Source organism: Schistocerca gregaria, chromosome 1 (genome assembly GCF_023897955.1).
Source record: "Schistocerca gregaria isolate iqSchGreg1 chromosome 1, iqSchGreg1.2, whole genome shotgun sequence".
Taxonomy (NCBI): domain Eukaryota; kingdom Metazoa; phylum Arthropoda; class Insecta; order Orthoptera; family Acrididae; genus Schistocerca; species Schistocerca gregaria.
The window spans coordinates 47,995,822-48,001,384 of record NC_064920.1 but is presented as its reverse complement, the minus strand read 5'-3'; the positions used below and the strand labels follow the sequence as shown (position 1 = coordinate 48,001,384).

Below are 5,563 nucleotides of genomic sequence, written 5' to 3'. Positions count from 1 at the left end.
CGAGACCGGCCAAATATAGACTGGGAAACAAGACCACACACTTTGTGCATTCGGAATCGAAGGCAGGGCGTCCCTCGCCGCATTTGCTACGATGGCCATTTGCTACTTCTGTAGAAGGGGCGGCGGCGGCGGCGGCGGCGGCGACGACGACGACGACGACGACGACGACGACCGCGAGAGGCTCTGAGATATGTGAGAAATACATGTATAAAATGTAATTCAAACTGACTCGTCCCACCTTATGCTGTACCGCTTTGGCAAATGCTTTATCTGCGCCATTCGCCTTAATCACATCTGAGAGTAATTCTTAATAAAACGCCTGTCGCTAATTGTTCGTCATCAAAGAAATGTTTGCTATACGGCCACGACGCGCAACTGATTTCCAAAATTCTTCTACCTACTCTGAGGATGGAACTTACCACCCCTGGTTTACTACACCAGAGCTCTACCACTGAGCTAAAGAGGCGCGGCCTAGCGGTACGTTTGCTTACTTCGGCCTTACGGTCGCCTGCATCATCAGACTTCAGCTGACAACACTTTATATTACCGGCTAATATTTGCAGCTATGGCGACCCATTACTGCTTGGCTACACATCTGACACGTAACCGATGTGCTCTCCAAACAACAACACTTGCATTTCAGAACATGTCTTTCACACATGCCTACAAAATCACCTTCACCTTCAAATACAGTTTCCTTGTGACTGACAGAGACGTAGGCAAAGTTTAAAGTTGCTATTTACATTACATCACGTTAATCAGAGAAACGGTAATTTACATCTGCAGCGGAACAAAATTCCGTTTGTCTCAGTGTGGGGCTCGAACCCACGACCCTGGGATTAAGAGTCTCACACTCTACCGACTGAGCTACCCGGCTGCCTCGGTTAATAGCTGCCATGTAGCACGTCACACAGTACTCGTTTGGGTTGGGTGGTCCCATACAGAATCTCTCCATGCTGCCTAATGCTTTCCTAACGTCACACTCGTCACGTACTTCACTTTTATTTCATAATCATTTCTGAGAGGTAAAGGAATTGCATGACAACATGCAGAGCTAGTGGCGTCAAAATTAACACACATACTTGATGTGACTCAAAAGCCGAACGAGTTACTTTCCGACGTTGTTTTGGATGTGCAAGTGCCAGTCAAAACTCGCGGTGACGCCACCCTGCCGACCATTTCGCTAGTTAACACCGGTCTTGTTGTGTGTGTTTCAAGCTCAAGAGCAACTCCAAGCAAAAATTGTCAACAGCAACATTCAGACGGTTTCGTACTGCTCAATTGCTACATCAAAACGGTATGTTTCTTTTTCAGAATTGGAAAAACACGAGCGTGACAGGATTCGAGTCTGTAATCTTCAGATCCGAAGTCCGACGCCTGATCCATTAGGGCACACGGTCACTGACGACCAACTATAACTTGTATACGACTCGTCTCGAAACGCTCACACTCTGAGGAATTGTGTTTTCGTTCTGCACAGCCGTTGCCCCTTGCTCTTTCCCAGCCATTCGTTACATTCAACCTCTTACGAGACCGGCCAAATATAGACTGGCAAACAAGACCACACACTTTGTGCATTCGGAATCGAAGGCAGGGCGTCCCTCGAGGCATTTCCTACGATGGCCATTTGCTACTTCTGCAGAAGCGGCGGCGGCGGCGGCGACGACGACGACGACGACGACGACGACGACGACGACCGCGAGAGGCTCTGAGATATGTGAGAAATACATGTATAAAATGTAATTCAGACTGCCTTGTCCCACCTTATGCTGTACCGCTTTGGCAAATGCATTATCTGCGCCATTCGCCTTAATCACATCTGAGAGTAATTCTTAATAAAACGCCTGTCGCTGATTGTTCGTCATCAAAGCAATGTTTGCTATACGGCCACGACGCGCAACTGATTTCCAAAATTCCTCTACCTACTCTGAGGATGGAACTTACCACCCCTGGTTTACTACACCAGAGCTCTACCACTGAGCTAAAGAGGCGCGGCCTAGCGGTACGTTTGCTTACCTCGGCCTTACGGTCGCCTGCATCATCAGACTTCAGCTGACAACACTTCATATTACCGGCTAATATTTGCAGCTATGGCGACCCATTACTGCTTGGCTACACATCTGACACGTAACCGATGTGCTCTCCAAACAACAACACTTGCATTTCAGAACATGTCTTTCACACATGTCTACAAAATCACCTTCACCTTCAAATACAGTTTCCTTGCGACTGACAGAGACGTAGGCAAAGTTTAAAGTTGCTATTTACATTACATCACGTTAATCAGAAAAACGGTAATTTACATCTGCAGCGGAACAAAATTCCGTTTGTCTCAGTGTGGGGCTCGAACCCACGACCCTGCGATTAAGAGTCTCACACTCTACCGACTTTTTTTTTCTCTTTTTTTTTTTAATTTTTTATATATATATATATATATATATATACACAAAGCAACAGTTCTTCAAGGTACCAGTTAAACATATACAAATGAGTGTTAGGTAAACAAATTATTAGAATAACATTAAATACAACAAAATATAACATCCTTTTTTTTGTTTCTTTTTTTTTTGTAATAATTTGTATTGAAGAAACTAAAAGTACATATATATTCACTATGCAAGAGTTCTTCAAGGTACCATTCCATTTAAACATATACAAATAACTGTTAGTTAAGCAAAAAAATAAATAAATACATTAAAAAGAAAAAACATTAAATACAACAAAGTATAACATATTCTGTCTTTTTGCTTTTTTTTTTTTTTTTTTTTTTTTTGTCGATGCATGGGAACGTGGATAAGGGTGTTGCATCATGTGACAGGTATGCATGGTACACCCCAGCTTTGAGGGGGGTCAAGGAAGACACTGCGGAGATAACCGGCAAAAGTTTGTCGGTAAGATGGTTTTCGGGTGAGGGTGCTATGCGAGGTCACAACTTTGTACCAGAAGTCAAGGACTGTATGTGGACCATTTTGAAAGAGGTATTCTAAAGCCAGTCCTCGAAACCAGATGAGAGTATGGTGCTTAGCAAGAGGGTAGTGAAATGTCTGGGGCAACAACAGGAAATCCGGGGTTACCGTCGTTGGCGGGGCACGGAGGTAAAAGCCCATGATTCGTTGGATGAGGAGCCATACGTTTTGTTTCAGGGGGCACGTAAGATGGTGCTCGTCGGTGTCTTCGAGCTGACAGTCAGGGCAGAGTGGGGAGGTGGCCAGTCCTATGCGATAAAGTCGACTGTTAGTCGGGAACTTTCCATAAACTAAAACATACCAGAGTGCAGACACAGACGACGGTAAAAAGGGTGCATGCACACACCCCCAAACTGTGCGCCAGTTAATGTCAGGATGCTGTAGCACCATGGGGTCACAAGGGTTGGACAGCATAAACAAACGATAATAATCTTTTGTACGGGGAGGATGTGCGACTGGAAGATCGGCCCGAACGTAGCTGAGTTCTATGAAACAATTGGCGACGTGGTACAATAATGGAGAAATAGGTGCCACATTGATCGGTGGATCAAGAGAAGCTGGTCGGAGGATATCTAAGAGACTGCGTGTTAAGGACGGAACCGTCCCCTGCCAGTGCCGCAACAGAGTGTGGACAAAGAGTGCAGAAGATCGTGCCCGCACGTTGACGAGTCCGAGGCCACCTTTTGCAGGAGGCAATGTTAAAGTGCTGTAGCGGACTTTGAAAAGTGCCCCTGCTGACACGAAATATCCAAAGGCTGATTGGATGCGGCGGCTAAGGAGTAACGGCATTGGGAGGATCTGGGCGACGTGTACCAGTTTAGGGGCTACATACATGTTGACATAGGACACACGTTGGAGTAGGTTTAAGTTACGGTGCACTTGACCGCGGACATGGTGCCGAATCGACTGCAAAAGCCGCCGGTAAGCCAGGGCCACTGTGCGGTGTGTGGAGCTCGTAAATTCGATACCCAAGTAACGAAGGGTGGTACTGACTGGGAGTGGGTTCGGCACCATAGCCGGGAGGCCGCGCCCAATGTGCATCATAGTCGATTTACGGACATTAAGAATGCTACCAGAAAGATGTCCATACTGGTGGATCCATTGGATGGCGTCACTGAGTTCCGTGGAGGATCAGGTGAGAAGGAGAAATCGTCCGCATAAGCCCTACAGTGAAAAGTGTAGTCACGCAAAGTGAGGCCCTGCAGTCTAGAGGTAAGTCCAGTGATGAGGGGCTCAAGTGCAATGGCATATAGTAAAGTAGACATAGGGCATCCTTGACGTACAGAGCGGCGTATAGGAATCGGTCCTACAAGCCTCCCATTGACTTGTACCATCGAGACGGCGGGAAGTAGTAACCGGCGAATGGCATCGACAAAAAGTAATGGGAATCCCATGCGTGTCGCCACCATGAGGAGGAATGGGTGTCGAACGCGATCAAAGGCACTCGTGAAATCGACGGATACCAGTGCTGCACGAAGGCGACAAACCGACGCCAGTGCAATGAGGTCACGGCATTCTCCTAGGGCTGTTTGTAAGGTGGCCCCACAACCACGTGCAGTCTGCTCAGGTGAAAGGACCGTAGGTAAGACGGTGCGCATGCGCGCTGCTAAGAGGCGTGCATAGATTTTATAGTCTGCATTCAGGAGTGTAAGGGGGCGATATTCAGAGACATGAGACCCTCCCTTCGGTTTAGGCACAGGTAGAAGAATGCCAGTGACGAATTCAGGGGGAATTGGGAAGGATGGAGTAAAGAGTTCCTGAATCATTTCCGTCCAGCGAGGAAGCATCAACGTGGTAAACGCCCGGTAAAACTCCAGTGGGAGACCATCTGGTCCTGGTGATTTGTTTTTGGCCCCTCTGTTGATCGAATCTACTACCTCTTCTGCGGTGATTGCAGACATCATGGACGTTGACTCCGCTACGGTGAGTGTCCGGTCAGGGGAAGGACGGAGATCATCAGGAATGGGCGTCGCCATCTGTTCATCATCATAAAATTGGCGATAATGTTCAGCAAAGGCAGACACCACCGCCGCCTGTGTTGTGTGGTGAACACCATCGGAGGTCGTGATGTGGGAGACGAAGAGTCGACGTCGACGACTGTGGTCGGATGCGGCATGGATTGTGGATGGGGTTTCGTCGTGGAGGAGGTCTTGTCGTCGGGAACGCACCACGACACCATGCAGTCGTGCACGTTGAAGAGAGAGGAGACGAGCTTTGGTACGTTGTCGTTCCCTATGGGTGTCAGGTGATGGAGGGAGTGCATCGAGCTCACGGAGGACGGCGTAGTAAAAATTTGTGGTGTCTCGATGCCATGCTGCTGCGTCCTTGCCACATTGTATGAAGGCCTTTCTGATCGCAGGTTTGGCACATTTGAGCCACCAATGGAACGTGGATGTGTACTGCGGAAGGCGTCTTTCGCAAGACGCCCACGTAGTGGCAATACATTGTCGGCAGTGTGGATCATTAAGGAGGGAGGTATTAAGCTTCCAGTAACCTCTGCTGCGCCACACTGACTGAGGTGGCAGAGCCAGGGAGCAAATGACGGCGCAATGGTCCGAGAATGCAAGGGGCCACCGTTCAGCTTGGGCGACGTCATT

At 48.1% G+C, this 5,563-nt stretch overlaps 1 non-coding gene across 1 annotated transcript; it reads right to left on the bottom strand.

Annotated features, from left to right (window-relative positions):
* Window positions 1–803: 803 nt before the first annotated feature.
* On the bottom strand, window positions 804–873 carry Trnak-cuu (transfer RNA lysine (anticodon CUU)). Its single transcript has one exon. It is a non-coding gene; the product is annotated as a tRNA-Lys (tRNA).
* Between the last annotated feature and the right edge of the window lie 4,690 nt (window positions 874–5,563).